This window comes from Bombina bombina, chromosome 4 (assembly GCF_027579735.1).
Source record: "Bombina bombina isolate aBomBom1 chromosome 4, aBomBom1.pri, whole genome shotgun sequence".
Classification (NCBI taxonomy): Eukaryota; Metazoa; Chordata; class Amphibia; order Anura; family Bombinatoridae; genus Bombina; species Bombina bombina.
The window spans coordinates 786,173,610-786,192,317 of NC_069502.1; positions in this window are offsets into that span (position 1 = coordinate 786,173,610).

Sequence of the window (18,708 nt, forward strand, 5' to 3'; positions counted from 1 at the left end):
GTCCTGCGCGTTAGCCAGGTTGGGATCCGCTGCTGTAGAGGAACAGGGTCTAGGATTCTATTCAAATCTATTTATAGTTCCCAAGAAGGAGGGCTATTTCTTTCATGTAATTGGCAAGAGTCCATGAGCTAGTGACGTATGGGATATGCAATCCTACCAGGAGGGGCAAAGTTTCCCAAACCTCAAAATGCCTATAAATACACCCCTCACCAGACCCACAATTCAGTTTTACAAGCTTTGCCTCCTATGGAGGTGGTGAAGTAAGTTTGTGCTAAGATTTCTACATTGATATGTGCTTCTCAGCATTGTTGAAGCCCGATTCCTCTCAGAGTACAGCGAATGTCAGTGGGACGTGAAGGGAGTATCACTTATTGAATACGATGATTTCCGTAATGGGGGTCTATTTCATTGGTTCTCTGTTATAGATCGTAGAGATTCATCTCCTACCTCCCTTTTCAGATCGACTATATACTCTCAATTTACCATTACCTCTACTGATAACTGTTTCAGTACTGGTTTGGCCTACTGCTATATGTGGATGAGTGTCTTTTGGTAAGTATGTTTCTTTCATGTAATTAGCAAGAGTCCATGAGCTAGTGACGTATGGGATATACATTCCTACCAGGAGGGGCAAAGTTTCCCAAACCTCAAAATGCCTATAAATACACCCCTCACCACACCCACAAATCAGTTTTTACAAACTTTGCCTCCTATGGAGGTGGTGAAGTAAGTTTGTGCTAGATTCTACGTTGATATGCGCTCCGCAGCAGGTTGGAGCCCGGTTTTCCTCTCAGCGTGCAGTGAATGTCAGAGGGATGTGAGGAGAGTATTGCCTGTTTGAATTCAATGATCTCCTTCTACGGGGTCTATTTCATGGGTTCTCTGTTATCGGTCGTAGAGATTCATCTCTTACCTCCCTTTTCAGATCGACGATATACTCTTATATATACCATCACCTCTGCTGATTCTCGTTTCAGTACTGGTTTGGCTTTCTACAGCATGTAGATGAGTGTCCTGGGGTAAGTAAGTCTTATTTTCTGTGACACTCTAAAGCTATGGTTGGGCACTTTTTTATAAAGTTCTAAATATATGTATTCAAACATTTATTTGCCTTGACTCAGGATGTTCAACATTTCCTTATTTCAGACAGTCAGTTTCATATTTGGGATAATGCATTTGAATATATCATTTTTATCTTACCTTAAAATTTGACTTTTTCCCTGTGGGCTGTTAGGCTCACGGGGGCTGAAAATGCTTCATTTTATTGCGTCATTCTTGGCGCTGACTTTCTTGGCGCAAAATTTTTTTTCTATTTCCGGCGTCATACGTGTCGCCGGAAGTTGTGTCATTTTTGACGTTTTTCGCGCCAAAAATGTCGGCGTTCCGGATGTGGCGTCATTTTTGGCGCTAATAGCATTTAGGCGCCAAATATTGTGGGCGTCAATTTTGTCTCCACTTTATTTAAGTCTCATTATTTGTTGCTTCTGGTTGCTAGAGGCTTGTTCACTGGCATTTTTTCCCATTCCTGAAACTGTCATTTAAGGAATTTGATCAATTTTGCTTTATATGTTGTTTTTTCTATTACATATTGCAAGATGTCCCACGTTGCAACTGAGTCAGAAGATACTACTGGAAAATCGCTGCCTGGTGCTGGAACTACCAAAGCTAAGTGTATCTGCTGTAAACTTTTGGTAGTTGTTCCTCCAGCTGTTGTTTGTATTAAATGTCATGACAAACTTGTTAATGCAGAAAATATTTCCTTTAGTAAAGTACCATTACCTGTTGCAGTTCCATCAACATCTAATGTTCAGAGTGTTCCTGATAACATAAGAGATTTTGTTTCTGAATCCATTAAGAAGGCTATGTCTGTTATTCCTCCTTCTGGTAAACATAAAAAGTCTTTTAAAACTTCTCTTTATACAGATGAATTTTTAAATGAACATCATCATTCTGATTCTAATGATTCTTCTGATACAGAGGATTCTGTCTCAGAGGTTGATGCTGATAAATCGTCATATTTATTCAAAATGGAATTTATCCGTTCTTTACTTAAAGAAGTCCTAATTGCATTAGAAATTGAGGATTCTGGTCCTCTTGATATTAAATCTAAACGTTTAGACAAGGTCTTTAGATCTCCTGTGGTTATTCCAGAAGTTTTTCCTGTTCCTGGTGCTATTTCTGAAGTAATTTCCAGAGAATGGAATAATTTGGGTAATTCATTTACTCCTTCTAAACGTTTTAAGCAATTATATCCTGTACCGTCCGACAGATTAGAGTTTTGGGACAAAATCCCTAAAGTTGATGGGGCTATTTCTACCCTTGCTAAACGTACTACTATTCCTACGGCAGATGGTACTTCCTTTAAGGATCCTTTAGATAGGAAAATTGAATCCTTTCTAAGAAAAGCTTATCTGTGTTCAGGTAATCTTCTTAGACCTGCTATATCATTGGCTGATGTTGCTGCAGCTTCAACTTTTTGGTTGGAAACTTTAGCGCAACAAGTAACAGATCATGATTCTCATAATATTATTATTCTTCTTCAACATGCTAATAATTTTATCTGTGATGCCATTTTTTATATTATCAGAGTTGATGTCAGGTTTATGTCTCTAGCTATTTTAGCTAGAAGAGCTGTATGGCTTAAAACTTGGAATGCTGATATGTCTTCTAAATCAACTCTACTTTCCCTTTCTTTCCAGGGTAATAAATTATTTGGTTCTCAGTTGGATTCTATTATCTCAACTGTTACTGGTGGGAAAGGAACTTTTTTACCACAGGATAAAAAATCTAAAGGTAAAAACAGGGCTAATAATCGTTTTCGTTCCTTTCGTTTCAACAAAGAACAAAAGCCTGATCCTTCATCCTCAGGAGCAGTTTCAGTTTGGAAACCATCTCCAGTCTGGAATAAATCCAAGCCTTCTAGAAAAGCAAAGCCAGCTTCTAAGTCCACATGAAGGTGCGGCCCTCATTCCAGCTCAGCTGGTAGGGGGCAGATTACGTTTTTTCAAAGAAATTTGGATCAATTCTGTTCACAATCTTTGGATTCAGAATATTGTTTCAGAAGGGTACAGAATTGGTTTCAAGATAAGACCTCCTGCAAAGAGATTTTTTCTTTCCCGTGTCCCAGTAAACCCAGTGAAAGCTCAAGCATTTCTGAAATGTGTTTCAGATCTAGAGTTGGATGGAGTAATTATGCCAGTTCCAGTTTTGGAACAGGGGCTGGGGTTTTATTCAAATCTCTTCATTGTACCCAAGAAGGAGAATTCCTTCAGACCAGTTCTGGATCTAAAAATATTGAATCGTTATGTAAGGATAACAACATTCAAAATGGTAACTGTAAGGACTATCTTGCCTTTTGTTCAGTAAGGGCATTATATGTCTACAATAGATTTACAGGATGCATATCTGCATATTCCGATTCATCCAGCTCACTATCAGTTCCTGAGATTCTCTTTCCTGGACAAGCATTACCAGTTTGTGGCTCTGCCGTTTGGCCTAGCTACAGCTCCAAGAATTTTTACAAAGGTTCTCGGTGCCCTTCTGTCTGTAATCAGAGAACAGGGTATTGTGGTATTTCCTTATTTGGACGATATCTTGGTACTTGCTCAGTCTTCACATTTAGCAGAATCTCATACGAATCGACTTGTGTTGTTTCTTCAAGATCATGGTTGGAGGATCAATTCACTAAAAAGTTCATTGATTCCTCAGACAAGGGTAACCTTTTTAGGTTTCCAGATAGATTCAGTGTCCATGACTCTATCTTTGACAGACAAGAGACGTCTAAAATTGATTTCAGCTTGTCGAAACCTTCAGTCACAATCATTCCCTTCGGTAGCCTTATGCATGGAAATTCTAGGTCTTATGACTGCTGCATCGGACGCGATCCCCTTTGCTCGTTTTCACATGCGACCTCTTCAGCTCTGTATGCTGAACCAATGGTGCAGGGATTACACAAAGATATCTCAATTAATATCTTTAAAACCGATTGTCCGACATTCTCTGACGTGGTGAACAGATCACCATCGTTTAATTCAGGGGGCTTCTTTTGTTCTTCCGACCTGGACTATAATCTCAACAGATGCAAGTCTTACAGGTTGGGGAGCTGTGTGGGGGTCTCTGACGGCACAAGGGGTTTGGGAATCTCAGGAGGTGAGATTACCGATCAATATTTTGGAACTCTGTGCAATTTTCAGAGCTCTTCAGTCTTGGCCTCTTCTGAAGAGAGAGTCGTTCATTTGTTTTCAGACAGACAATGTCACAACTGTGGCATACATCAATCATCAAGGAGGGACTCACAGTCCTCTGGCTATGAAAGAAGTATCTCGAATTCTGGTTTGGGCGGAATCCAGCTCCTGTCTAATCTCTGCGGTTCATATCCCAGGTATAGACAATTGGGAAGCGGATTATCTCAGTCGGCAAACGTTGCATCCGGGCGAATGGTCTCTTCACCCAGAGGTATTTCTTCAGATTGTTCAAATGTGGGAACTCCCAGAAATAGATCTGATGGCTTCTCATCTAAACAAGAAACTTCCCAGGTATCTGTCCAGATCCCGGGATCCTCAGGCGGAGGCAGTGGATGCATTATCACTTCCTTGGAAGTATCATCCTGCCTATATCTTTCCGCCTCTAGTTCTTCTTCCAAGAGTAATCTCCAAGATTCTGAAGGAATGCTCGTTTGTTCTGCTGGTAGCTCCAGCATGGCCTCACAGGTTTTGGTATGCGGATCTTGTCCGGATGGCCTCTTGCCAGCCGTGGACTCTTCCGTTAAGACCAGACCTTCTGTCGCAAGGTCCTTTCTTCCATCAGGATCTCAAATCCTTAAATTTAAAGGTATGGAGATTGAACGCTTGATTCTTGGTCAAAGAGGTTTCTCTGACTCTGTGATTAATACTATGTTACAGGCTCGTAAATCTGTATCTAGAGAGATATATTATAGAGTCTGGAAGACTTATATTTCTTGGTGTCTTTCTCATCATTTTTCCTGGCATTCTTTTAGAATTCCGAGAATTTTACAGTTTCTTCAGGATGGTTTAGATAAAGGTTTGTCCACAAGTTCCTTGAAAGGACAAATCTCTGCTCTTTCTGTTCTTTTTCACAGAAAGATTGCTAATCTTCCTGATATTCATTGTTTTGTACAAGCTTTGGTTCGTATAAAACCTGTCATTAAGTCTATTTCTCCTCCTTGGAGTTTGAATTTGGTTCTGAGGGCTCTTCAAGCTCCTCCTTTTGAACCCATGCATTCATTGGACATTAAATTACTTTCTTGGAAAGTTTTGTTCCTTTTGGCCATCTCTTCTGCCAGAAGAGTCTCTGAATTATCTGCTCTTTCTTGTGAGTCTCCTTTTCTGATTTTTCATCAGGATAAGGCGGTGTTGCGAACTTCTTTTGAATTTTTACCTAAGGTTGTGAATTCCAACAACATTAGTAGAGAAATTGTGGTTCCTTCATTATGTCCTAATCCTAAGAATTCTAAGGAGAAATCGTTGCATTCTTTGGATGTTGTTAGAGCTTTGAAATATTATGTTGAGGCTACTAAGTCTTTCCGAAAGACTTCTAGTCTATTTGTCATCTTTTCCGGTTCTAGAAAAGGTCAGAAAGCTTCTGCCATTTCTTTGGCATCTTGGTTGAAATCCTTAATTCACCATGCTTATGTCGAGTCGGGTAAAACTCCGCCTCAAAGGATTACAGCTCATTCTACTAGGTCAGTTTCTACTTCCTGGGCGTTTAGGAATGAGGCTTCGGTTGATCAGATTTGCAAAGCAGCAACTTGGTCCTCTTTGCATACTTTTACTAAATTCTACCATTTTGATGTGTTTTCTTCTTCTGAAGCAGTTTTTGGTAGAAAAGTACTTCAGGCAGCGGTTTCAGTTTGAATCTTCTGCTTATGTTTTCATTAAACTTTATTTTGGGTGTGGATTATTTTCAGCAGGAATTGGCTGTCTTTATTTTATCCCTCCCTCTCTAGTGACTCTTGCGTGGAAAGATCCACATCTTGGGTAGTCATTATCCCATACGTCACTAGCTCATGGACTCTTGCTAATTACATGAAAGAAAACATAATTTATGTAAGAACTTACCTGATAAATTCATTTCTTTCATATTAGCAAGAGTCCATGAGGCCCACCCTTTTTGGTGGTTATGATTTTTTTGTATAAAGCACAACTATTCCAATTCCTTATTTTATATGCTTTCGCACTTTTTTTTATCACCCCACTTCTTGGCTATTCATTAAACTGATTTGTGGGTGTGGTGAGGGGTGTATTTATAGGCATTTTGAGGTTTGGGAAACTTTGCCCCTCCTGGTAGGAATGTATATCCCATACGTCACTAGCTCATGGACTCTTGCTAATATGAAAGAAATGAATTTATCAGGTAAGTTCTTACATAAATTATGTTTTTTTCTTCTACAAGTTACGACGAGTCCACTGATTTCATCCTTACTTGTGGGATATTAACCTCCTGCTAACAGGAAGTGGCAAAGAGCACCACAGCAGAGCTGTATATATAGCTCCTCCCTTCCCTCCACCCCCAGTCATTCTCTTTGCCTTTGTTAGTAATAGGAAGAGGTAAAGTGAGGTGTTAGTTTTAGATTATTCAATCAAGAAGTTTTTTATTTTATGTATTTATTTATTTTTGCCTGCATTCCACCTCATCATCATGTACTCATGTTTGTCTAGATTGTTTGACTTGAGGAAGTGATATCTCTCCAGAACAAGTAGGTTCTCGACTTGTGTCTTCCAGGCCTCAATATTGGGAACTTCGGGTGATTTCCACTTTTTGGGTATCAGGATTTTGGCGCTGTTTAGCATTATGAAAAGAAGTGATTGTTTTGTGTCGTCCCTAGTGTTTGGGAGTTTGTGGAACAGTAATAGCCCCGGTGTCATTTGTATTTCAGTCTCTAGTATTTTATTGATTTGTGCAACCACTGCCTCCCAGTACGGTCTAACTCTGTCGCAGCCCCACCAAATATGTAGCATATCTGCTTGTGCGCCGCATCCCCTCCAGCATAAGTCATTGCTATGTTTATAGATTTTTTTAAGTCGCTGTGGAGTGAGGTACCACCTTGATAAGAGCTTGTAGTTAATTTCTTGTATTTTCGCTGACACTGATGCTTTTTTGTGATTATTGAATATCCCTAACCATTCTTTGTGGGTGATATTTAAGCCTAGTTCTTTGGCCAATTTGTGACAGTATGTGGGGAGAGTGTCTGATGAGTCAGATGCAAGGATCTTGTATAAGGATGATAGAGTATGCCTTGGGTAGTTTGTCATTGTGCATAGTGTTTCAAATAATGTTAGCTGGCGCACCATGTCTTTTTGTTGCTTGAGCGTGGTTAAGAAGTGAGTGGTCTGAGCTCGAGTGTACCAGTTCATTGGATTGTCACCGAATTTGTTTATCCAGTCTCGCTGTGATATTAACTTTCCTCCTGGTGCTATGCTCTTTAGTGTGCAGTCCTTCAACTGTATTTTGTCTGGCTTCTCTATTTTAATATGTGGTATGAAGGGTAAGTCTGAGTTATATTCAATCGGAGTTAGGGGTGAGGGCCTTGATGTGACATGAGTGCTTGTGTTAACTAGCTTATCCCATTGGGCGAAGAGTTCTTTCAGTAGAGGGAAGTCCTGTATGATATCTGGCCTTTCTGCTGGGCCTAGCCAGGCCATGCATCCCACATTTCCCAGCTTCAGTACCTCTCTGTCTACCTGTACCCACTGCTTATTGTCGGAATTGTGGCTCCAGTCTATGATTCTCTGTAACAAAGCTGCCAGTCTGTATGTCTGTATGTCGGGAAGTCCCAGGCCACCTCTTTCCCTGGGCAGGTAAAGAGTTTTTCTCGACACTCTAGGGTGTATCCCATTCCATATAAATTTGTCAATCTGGCTTTGTAGCTGACTTTTGGGTAATGCTATGGGGAGTGTCTGTAGGGTGTATAACACGCGGGGGAGGACATTCATTTTTATCACATGTATGCGCCCTATCCATGATAATATCTTATTTTTCCATCCTGACAAATCACTTATTATATTTTTATGCAATGCTTTGTAGTTTGCTGTAAATAGATTTGCGGGATCTTTGGTCAGGTATATACCTAAATATTTCATCTGTGTTTGTTGGATCCGAAGGGGGCTGTTGCTTTTGATTTTGTTTAAAGTTTGTGTTGTGGCTGTTATGTTGAGTAACTCTGATTTAGAGAGGTTGAGAATAAAATTTGATACACCTCCGTATTCTTGTATTGTGTCTAGAAGTGTTGGGATAGATGTTTCGAGGTCAGTGAGTGTAAGCAATATGTCATCAGCCTACATCGCAAGCTTATATTCACTTGATTGGGTCTGGATGCCTTTTATTTTGGGGTCTGCTCTAATTTTACATGCTAGGACTTCTATGGATAGCACAAACAAAATGGGCGACAGGGGGCAGCCCTGCCCTGTGCTGTTTTTAATGTGAAAAGAATCTGATAAGATTGTGTTAATTTTTACTTTGGCTGTGGGGTCTGTGTATAGGGAGAAAACTTTTCTAATGAAGCTATCTCCTATGTTCAAGCCTCGCAAGGTGGCCCTGAGAAAATCCCAGTCCACCCTGTCGAAGGCCTTTTCGGCATCAGTCGAAACCAAGGCCATCTCCTGTTGGGTGTTTCGAGCCAGTGTCATTAACTGCATAACTTTCAGAGTGTTGTCCCTAGCCTCCCTCCCAGGAATGAATCCTACCTGATCTGGTGTTATTAAAGATGGGAGTACGACATTCAGTCTATCCGCCATAACTCTGGCAAATATCTTGATGTCCACGTTCAGGAGGGATATCGGCCTAAAGTGTTCAGGCCTATCTGGGGATCTGCCTGGTTTGGGGAGGACAGTGATGTATGCTTCCAGCATCTCTCTAGGGAAGCCTCCAGTGAGGTGAACATTTTTTCCATTTTGGGAGCTAAAATTTGGGCAAATTTTTTGTAATATTTAGTACTAAAGCCATCGGGGCCTGGGCTTTTCCCTGAGGGTAGTGATTTTATCGCGGTCAATATCTCAATCGTGGTGATTGGTGAGTCTAAGTGTCATGTTTGTTCCTCGTTTAGTTTGGGCAGTGTGACTTTTTCTAGGTATTGCTCTATGGCCTTTTGTTTGCTTTCTGTTCTGTCTTTGTCACTGTTGTCTGCTGATATATTGTATAATGCCGAATAATATGTGCGGAATTCTTCTGCTATGGATATGCTATCGCTTTTAATTAAGCCTGATCTGTTTTTGAGGTGATGTATGTGTGTCTTGAGCTGTTTGCGTTTTAGTGCTCTGGCTAGCAGTCTGCCCGCTTTGTTGCCTTGATCATAGTATTTCTGCTGTAAAAGCAGAGCCCGTTTTTGCTGTTCCTGCTGGAGAAAATCATTTAGTTCCTTTCTTGTTTGTGTGAGGCGTCCTAGGGTGTTTGCGCATTTTGGGTCTTTTTTGTGATCTCTTTCTAATTGTTGCAGCGTTTTTAGTAGGGATTCATATTTGCATCTATTTTGTTTTATTATATTTGCTTTGTGTTTCAGTAGCTCGCCTCTTAGGACACATTTGTGGGCCTCCCATATGTGTGTCCAGGCGATATCTGGTAAAGTGTTTAATTGGAAGTATTCAGCTAAGGCTCTCTCCAGCTTTGGTTTTATTAGTGGATGTTCTAATAAGCTGTCATCTAATTTCCACATGTATGGAGTGATTGGGCTCTCTGGCCAGGATATTTGACACTTGACAGGTGGGTGGTCCGACCATGTGATAGGTAGGATAGATATACTGTCTACTAGAGCTAAACCTATTGAATTTGTTAGGATATAATCGATACGGGAGTATACTTTGTGTGGGTGGGAGAAAAACGTGTAGTCCCTGACAGTTGGGTGGATGGTGCGCCAAGTATCGTGTAAGTTTAGGGATTGTAATTGACTATTTATACTCCTTATGACTTTGTTTGCTATGCTAGAGACCCCTTCCGATGTGTCTACCTCAGGGTTGAGCGGTACATTAAAGTCTCCTCCCATTATCACTATACCTTTGGTGTTGTCTAGCAAAGTCGTTGATAGCTTACGCATAAATGCTAATTGTTGTGTATTAGGGAAGTATGCGTTCGCTAGTGTGATCGGTCTATTGTGTAGGAACCCCGTTAATATCAGGTATCTCCCTTCTGTATCTTTTTCGATGTTCAGTATCTGTAAGGGTATGTCGTGCCTAATCAGTATGCCTGTTCCGCCTTTTCCTGACTGACTGGATGAGAAGTATGCTGAAGTATATTTGTGATGGTTCCATTTTGGCTCCTTTCCTTTTTTGTAATGTGTCTCCTGTAGGAGAATGATTTCCCCCTTTTGTTTATAAAGATCGTTTAGGATCATTGACCTCTTTTGGGGAATATTGAAGCCTTTTACATTGATAGTAATAATGTTCACTGTGTGGGTGTCTGCCTGTTTGTTCATGTTTAGCTTAAGATCTGTGGAATGAATGCGTGAGTGCAATGTACGTTACCACTATAAGCCGTTTAGGTCACCGGAGTCCGCTGTTTTCGCAGTTGTGGGTTGCGACTCTTCTAGCTCGCTTCGTATGAAGAGGGAGTCAGAGGGGGTGGGGTAAGGAGAGAAAACAATATAGGTCAACAATCACAATAGCACAATAATTTTATATCCTATGCAGTTGCGAGCAATAAGGGAAAGATGTGAGGGTAGGTGAGAGGAAGCGAAAGAAAGGGAGAGATGAAAGGGTAAAAGGATTAACAAACAATATTCTTGTACACGGTTTAACTATAAATTATTTGTACAAATGTTTAGACTAATCTAGAACTGTACCAGAGGGAAGGGTCCTTTCACCCCCGGGACAGCAACCTTTGAACTGTCAAACATAAATAACATTAGTGGTTTTAAGCACTGGTTAAACAACGGGTTTTCGAAACATATTAACTTTACTATGCTCGCATTACAGGAGCCAGTGTACACTGTTAGGGCACAGCTGCATCTAGTCCTTGCACAGAGGACGTTGGGGATATGTCAATCTTCGATATGTTAAGTCTTTGAAGGCCCCTCGCGGGAGAAAAAGTTACTGTCCCAATGCCCGTTATGTGTGTTTCTGCTTGATCTCTCTTTAGCAGCTATAAATACAGAGTTGTCAAGCTTTTTGGACATAAGTTGTATGATGGCCCGTTCTTAATGAAAACACAGAAAAATATACTCATCTGCCCTGGGGGTAGTGTACTTGATCTCGCCTGCTCCTTCATCTATCGCTGCTGGTGGTCTGCTTCTTAGTTTTTATTTATTGTTGTCTTGCAAATCTTGTTCTCTCAGCCTCATAGGATTTGAAATTTGGTCTTCTGTCCCCTTACTTATAGTAGGCCTAGTTCTTGTCTGGGTGAGGGGTTCTGTGGGTTGAGTGATCTGTATTTGCAGGGTTTCACAAAAAGTGCTTAGGTCATCTGGACCCCGAAATGTGGCAGTTTTGTCTCCTCGTGTCGCTGTTATACTCACAGGGAACCCCCATCTGTAAGCTATCTTCTGTGACCTGAGGACTGTAGTTATATATTGTAGCTCCCTTCTCTTTTGCAACGTGGTAGGGCTAAGGTCTGTGAAAATTTGGATGGGAAATCCTGCATGTGTTATCTGTAGTTTAATTCTGGCGTGCTTTAATATTTCTTCCTTGTCCAGATAATTTAAGAATTTTACTATTATGTCCCTTGGGGGAGCTTTTGCAGGTGGCTTAGCTCTTAGCGCCCTGTGCGCCCTTTCCATGATGATGTCTGGTGAATTGCTGGTTCCTAGTATGGTCCTGAAGAGGGCTTGTAAGTGTCCCTGGATTGCCGCAGGTTGTACTGATTCTGGTACACCTCTGACCCTGAGGTTGTTCCTGCGGCCTCTGTTGTCGAGATCCTCTACTTTTTCCATTAGGTTGTTGATCACTTCCTCTTGATTGTATGTTAATTGTGATAGGTGCTGTATATCTTGCGTTGACAGTTCATGGCTCCCTTCTAGGGTGTTTACTCTTCTGTCTATTTTTTTTATGTCTTTTTTCATTTCGGAGAACATCTCTCTCATGTCTGCCATGGCATTTTTAATGTCATCTTTAGTCGCCAAATTTTGCAAGTCAGCTTTTGTGAGTTCTGTGGCAGGGTGGGGGTTATTGCATACTTGTGTATCCATGTCTGGAGGTGTCTGTTGGTGGGTTTCCTCAGAGTCAGCTTTTCATGGCGTGCTCTCCAGGGGTGTGAGATATTGGTTTATTTTTTTGGCTTTAGTTAATGCTTCAGTTTTTGGGTTTCTCTTTGCTGGCATACCCTCCTACGTATGGTGAGTCGGGTTCTAAGCTCCAGAGTCCTGTTATTCTGTGGCGCTTTAGCCTGTGTGCAGTGAGGCCCTGTGGGGGCTTGTGCTGCTGCGGTGTGTAAAGTAAGTGGGGTAGCAGTATTGTATAATTCTTCTGGGATTTCTTTTATGCTAGTGCATGTATTTGTTTTTTTGTGGCAGCTATAAATGCATAAATAAAAGTAATTTTCTTTCTGTGTTGCTTTCCTGCATTTGTGCAATGCACTTAGGTCTCTCAGTTATACTTAGGTGTCTTTCAGGCTTTGATCACCCCCTGTTTTTTGCTTGGTGTGTCGTTTTGCTTGTATTTTAGGGGGATCTGCGTGTTAGCCTTGTTTGCCCCCCTCCGGGTTCTCGTGATAGACTTTTGCTATTATTTTTTCTTTCCCCTTTTTCTTTATTCCGTTTTTGTTATATGTGGGATCGTTATATGTATGTATACCCCTTTATGAGTCTTTTTGTTTCTTTTCCTCTCAGTGTTTACTGGGTTATTTCTTACCGTTGCCCCTCGATTACTGCCTCCTGCTTATTTGTGCCTGTGGTCTTTATGGAGTGATGCCGGTGAGTTGCGCCGCGTGGCGCGGCGTGTCTGTATGTGCCTCTGTCGCCAGTTCCTAATTTAGGCTGTTGCTCGGGCCTTGTACTGCACACGGAGCAATTGCGGTCTTTTCCGTTGTCGGTGAAATTTTTCCTCCTTCCAGCCTGGTCCCTGTGGCTTGTGCTGCTTTCGGCTCCTGTTTGAATCTGTTCAACCCCGTCGTTGTTATCACGGCTGCCTGTCCCGTGGGTTTGAGGCCTCAGAGCAAACGAATGTGTGGCCATTACCCAGTGCGGCCAAGCTCCGCCCCCCCCCCCCGAAGTTTTTTATTTTAAATGGTACCGGTGAGTACTATTTTTCTCAGGGAGATATGGAGATGAAGATTTGTGCCCTGAGGTTGATGATCTTAGCAGTTGTAACTAAGATTCACGTTGGTTCCCACAGAGCTTCTAAAGGTAGTGCAAGAGAAATCTTCAGTGTGGAGAACGGTTTCATGCTACAAGCAGCATTGAGGTATGTTCAGTCTTTTATTTCTGAGGAGACTTTGTATATCAGAACTGGCTGACATTTTTTCCCTGTTAGGGAAGGGGTAAGCAGTAGACCTGTACATAAAGGGTATTACTGAAAATCCTGTGTGTATAATTTTATTTGACATAGTACTGGGCAATATCAATAAGACACTGGGAAGAGGCAGCTTGACGTTTTTTTATTTGATTGCAAAAACAAATAGTCAGTATGGCTGCAGTGTAACAGTAATGTTTTAGGGATCCACATGGCTTTCTTTGCAAACCACTTCCCACTTATTCAGACTGATATGATCGACGTCCATAGTGGGCGGTGCCTATTTTCGCTCGCTCAGATGCGCAGTTTACTCTGACTGAGAAGGCAGCAGGCATTAGCTCCGGTGGGGCCTAAACTTGTGTTCTGTTCACCGGATCATTGTCGAGTCATTTTGCAGTACCCTGGGGGCAGGTAGGCGCCACAGCAGAGCTGTGGCGAGGTGCAGGGGTCATTTTTTTCGATAAAATATATTTTGTGCCTTAAAATGTCTTTTAGAGGTTAAATTCACCCATAGCTCTTAGGGTGCAATCATTTTTGGCCCAATTGAATACGTTTATTTAATTGTATAGCGTTATTTGAACGTTTTAAGCAGTTTTTATTTCTTAAAGGCGCAGTACACATTTGAAAAATTGTTCAAATCAATAAATAAATAAATTCTAAATACTTTTTGAGCCCTTCAGTCCATTCCTCGGCCATCAGTGGCTCAGTGTATGTAGGTAATTGGGTTAATGGTAGCGGCAATGGACATCATTCCGTTTGCTCGTTTTCATCTCAGACCACTGCAGCTGTGCATGCTCGGACAGTGGAATGGGGACTATGCGAATTTATCTCTTCAGATAAATCTGGATCAAGAGACCAGAGCCTCTCTTCTTTGGTGGTTGTTGCCGGAGCATCTGTCCCAGGGGACTTGTTTCCGCAGACCCTCGTGAGTGATAGTGACAACGGACGCCAGCCTACTAGATTGGGATGCAGTCTGGAATTCCCTGAAGGCTCAGGGTGTTTGGACTCGGGTGGAGTTTCTACTTCCAATCAATATTCAATGCGCTTCAGGCATGGCCTCAGTTGGCTTCGGCCAAATTCATCAGATTCCAGTCAGACAATATCACGACTGTGGCTTATATCAATCCTCAGGGGGGAACAAGGAGTTCCTTAGCGATGATAGAAGTATCCAAGATAATCCGATGGGCAGAGGCTCATTCTTGTTATCTGTCAGCAATCTACATCCCAGGAGTAGAGAACTGGGAAGCGGATTTTCTAAGTTGTCAGACTTTTCATTCGGGGGAGTAGTAACTCCACCCGAAGGTGTTTGCCTCACTGATTCTCCAATGGGGCAGGCCGGAATTGGATCTGATGGCATCTCGACAGAATGCCAAGCTCCCACGATACGGATCCATGTTGAGGGATCCCCAGGCCGAACTGATAGATGCCTTGGCTGTACCTTGGTCGATCAGCCTAGCTTATGTGTTTCCACCGTTTCCTCTCCTTCCACGCGTGATTGCTCGGATCAAACAGGAGAGAGCTTCAGTAATCCTGATAGCGTCTGCGTGGCCACGCAGGACTTGGTATGCAGATCTAGTGGACATGTCCTCTCTGCCACCGTGGAAACTTCCTTTGAGACAAGACCTTCTCATTCAAGGACCTTTCCAACATCCAAATCTAAATTCTCTGCAGCTGACTGCTTGGAGATTGAACGCTTGATTTTATCTAAGCGGGGATTCTCAGATTCAGTCATCGATACTTTGATACAGGCACGTAAGCCTGTCACTAGAAAAATCTATCATAAGATATGGCGTAAATATCTTTATTGGTGTGAATCCAAAGGCTACTCATGGAGTAAAGTTAGGATTCCCAGGATTGGCGAAAGAGTTATCAGCAAGTTCCTTAAAGGGACAGATTTCTGCTTTGTCAATTTTGCTTCACAAACGTTTGGCAGATGTTCCAGATGTTCAGTCTTTTTGTCAGGCTCTAACCAGAATTAAGCCTGTGTTTAGACTAATTACTCCTCCCTGGAGTTTGAATTTAGTTCTTAGAGTTCTTCAAGGGGTTCTGTTTGAACCCATGCATTCCATAGATATTAAATTGTTATCTTGGAAAGTTTTGTTTTTGGTTGCTATTTCTTCTGCTCGTAGAGTTTCTGAGCTTTCAGCGTTACAATGTGATTCGCCTTATTTTATATTCCATTCTGATAATGTGGTTTTGCATACCAAACCTGGATTTCTTCCTAGGGTTGTTTCAAATAAGGATATTAATCAGGAAATTGTTGTTCCTTCCTTGTGTCCGAATCCTTCTTCTAAGAAGGAGTGTCTGTTACATAACCTGGACGTGATCTGTGCCTTAAAGTTTTACTTACAGGCGACTAAGGATTTCCGTCAATCATCTTCATTATTCATTGTTTATTCTGGAAAGCGTAGGGGTCAGAAAGCTACGGCTACCTCTCTTTCTTTTTGGCTGAGGAGTGTCATCAGCTTGGCATATGAGACTGCTGGACAGCAGCCTCCTGAAAGAATTACGGCTCATTCTACTAGGCCTGTGGCTTCCACGTGGGCTTTTAAAAACGATGCTTCTGTTGAACAGATTTGTAAGGCTGCGACTTGGTCGTCTCTTCATACTTTTTTACAAATTTGATACTTTTGCTTCTTCTGAGGCTGTTTTTGGGAGAAAGGTTCTTCAAGCAGTGGTGCCTTCCGTTTAGGTCTCTGTCTTGTCCCTCCCATTTCATCCGTGTCCTGTAGCTTTGGTATTGTATCCCACAAGTAAGGATGAAATCCATGGACTCGTCGTATCTTGTAGAAGAAAAGGAAATTTATGCTTACCTGATAAATTGATTTCTTCTATGATACGACAAGTCCACGGCCCTACCTGTCATTTTTTACAACTTCAGTCACCTCTGCACCTTTAGCTTTTCCTTTCTCTTCCTAAACCTTCGGTTGAATGACTGGGGGTGGAGGGAAGGGAGGAGCTATATATACAGCTCTGCTGTGGTGCTCTTTGCCACTTCCTGTTAGCAGGAGGTTAATATCCCACAAGTAAGGATGAAATCCGTGGACTCGTCGTATCGTAGAAGAAAAGGAAATTTATGCTTACCTGATAAATTGATTTCTTCTATGATACGACAAGTCCACGGCCCTACCTGTCATTTTTAAGACAGATTATATTTTATTTTTTACAACTTCAGTCACCTCTGCACCTTTAGCTTTTCCTTTCTCTTCCTAAACCTTCGGTTGAATGACTTGGGGTGGAGGGAAGGGAGGAGCTATATATACAGCTCTGCTGTGGTGCTCTTTGCCACTTCCTGTTAGCAGGAGGTTAATATCCCACAAGTAAGGATGAAATCCGTGGACTCGTCGTATCGTAGAAGAAATCAATTTATCAGGTAAGCATAAATTTCCTTTTTATTACTTAAGACACCCCAGCTATGGTTTGGCACTTAATGCATTTATATAAAGTTCTAAATATATGTATTGTACTCATATTTGCCATGAGTCAGGTTCATGTATTTCCTTCTGCAGACTGTCAATTTCATATTTTGGGAAAATAAACATTTTTAAGAAATGTTTTTCTTACCTGGGGTTTAGTCTTTTTTTCAATTGACTACTTTCTTGCAAATTGCGGGCGGTATTAGGCCCGCGGGTGCGTCAAATGCTAGACTTTATTGCGTCATTCTTGGTGCGAGAATTTTTTTGGCGCGAAAAATACGTCTATGACGCAACTTCATCATTTCCGGCGTCATAGTTGACGCCGAAACCTTACACACGGTTGCGTCATTAGTGATGCGTGTGTGTCATTTCCGGTTATTATTGGCGCCAAAAAAGTTTTCAGTTACATTGTGCATCATACTTTGCGCCAAATTTTTTCATTATTTTAATACCCCATTGATGTTTGCCTCTTGCCTTTTTCTCTATCAGAGGCCTATGCTATTTGCATTTTTTTCCCATTCCTGAAACTGTCATATAAGGAAATTGATAATTTTGCTTTATATGCTGTTTTTTCTTTTACATTTTGCAAGATGTCTCAATCTGATCCTGCCTCAGAAGTATCTGTTGGAACCTTGCTGCCTGACATCGGTTCTACCAAAGCTAAGTGCATTTGTTGTAAGATTGTGGAAATTATTTCGCCAAATGTCATTTGTAATAGTTGTCATGATAAACTTTTACATGCAGATAGTGTGTCCATCAGTAATAGTACATTGCCAGTTGCAGTTCCTTCAACTTCTAATGTACATGATATACCTATGAATTTTAAAGAATTTGTTTCTGATTCTATCCAGAAGGCTTTGTCTGCATTTCCTCCTTCTAATAAACGTAAAAGGTCTTTTAAAACTTCTCATTCAGTTGATGAAATTTCAAATGACTAACAACATAATAATTTATCCTCCTCTGATGAGGATCTATCTGATACAGAAGATCCTTCCTCAGACATTGACACTGACAAATCTACTTATTTATTTAAAATAGAGTATATGCGTTCTTTATTAAAAGAAGTGTTAATTACTTTGGATATTGAGGTAACCAGTCCTTTTGACGTTAAGTCTAATAAACGTTTAAATGCTGTTTTTAAACCTCCTGTGGTTTCTCCAGGGTTTTTTCCTATTCCTGAGGCTATTTCTTTACATCCAGGAGAGTGGTAGCTTAGCGCAAACTTTGTACCTTAAAAGATTTCAGTGAAAAAATGCTACGAAATTTACTTTCACAGTACGCCGCTCCTGGCTCTACTGAGCGGGTCTGTTTGTTTCCCTTAAGCGCATTGGGCACGCTATATTCACAGCCGGCCCGATCGCACCATTAAACTCAATGTAACTCGCTCCCACTCTGGTAGCTGGAGCGAGTTACATTGAGTTAAATGGAGCGATCGGGCCGGCTGTGAATAGACAGCGTGCCTGATGCGCTTAGGGAAAACAAACAGACCCGCTCAGTAGAGCCAGGAGCGGCGTACTGTGAAAGTAAATTTCGTAGCATTTTTTCACTGAAATCTTTTAAGGTACAAAGTTTGCGCTAAGCTGATGTTATATAATTCTGCACTATGTGCAGAATTATATAACATTATTTTGTGGGTTTACTGGCCCTTTAATTATTTTGGGGATTTAATTTCTCAATGGAAATAGCTGCTATTTTATCCCTCCCTCGCTAGTGACTCTTCTGTGGACTTCCACATCTTGGGTATTTCTATCCCATACGTAACTAGCTTATGGACTCTTGCCAATTACATGAAAGAAAACATAATTTATGAACTTACCTGATAAATTCATTTATTTCATATTGGCATGAGTCCATGAGGCCCACCCTTTTTAGGGTGGTTATGTTTTTTTTTGTATAAAAGC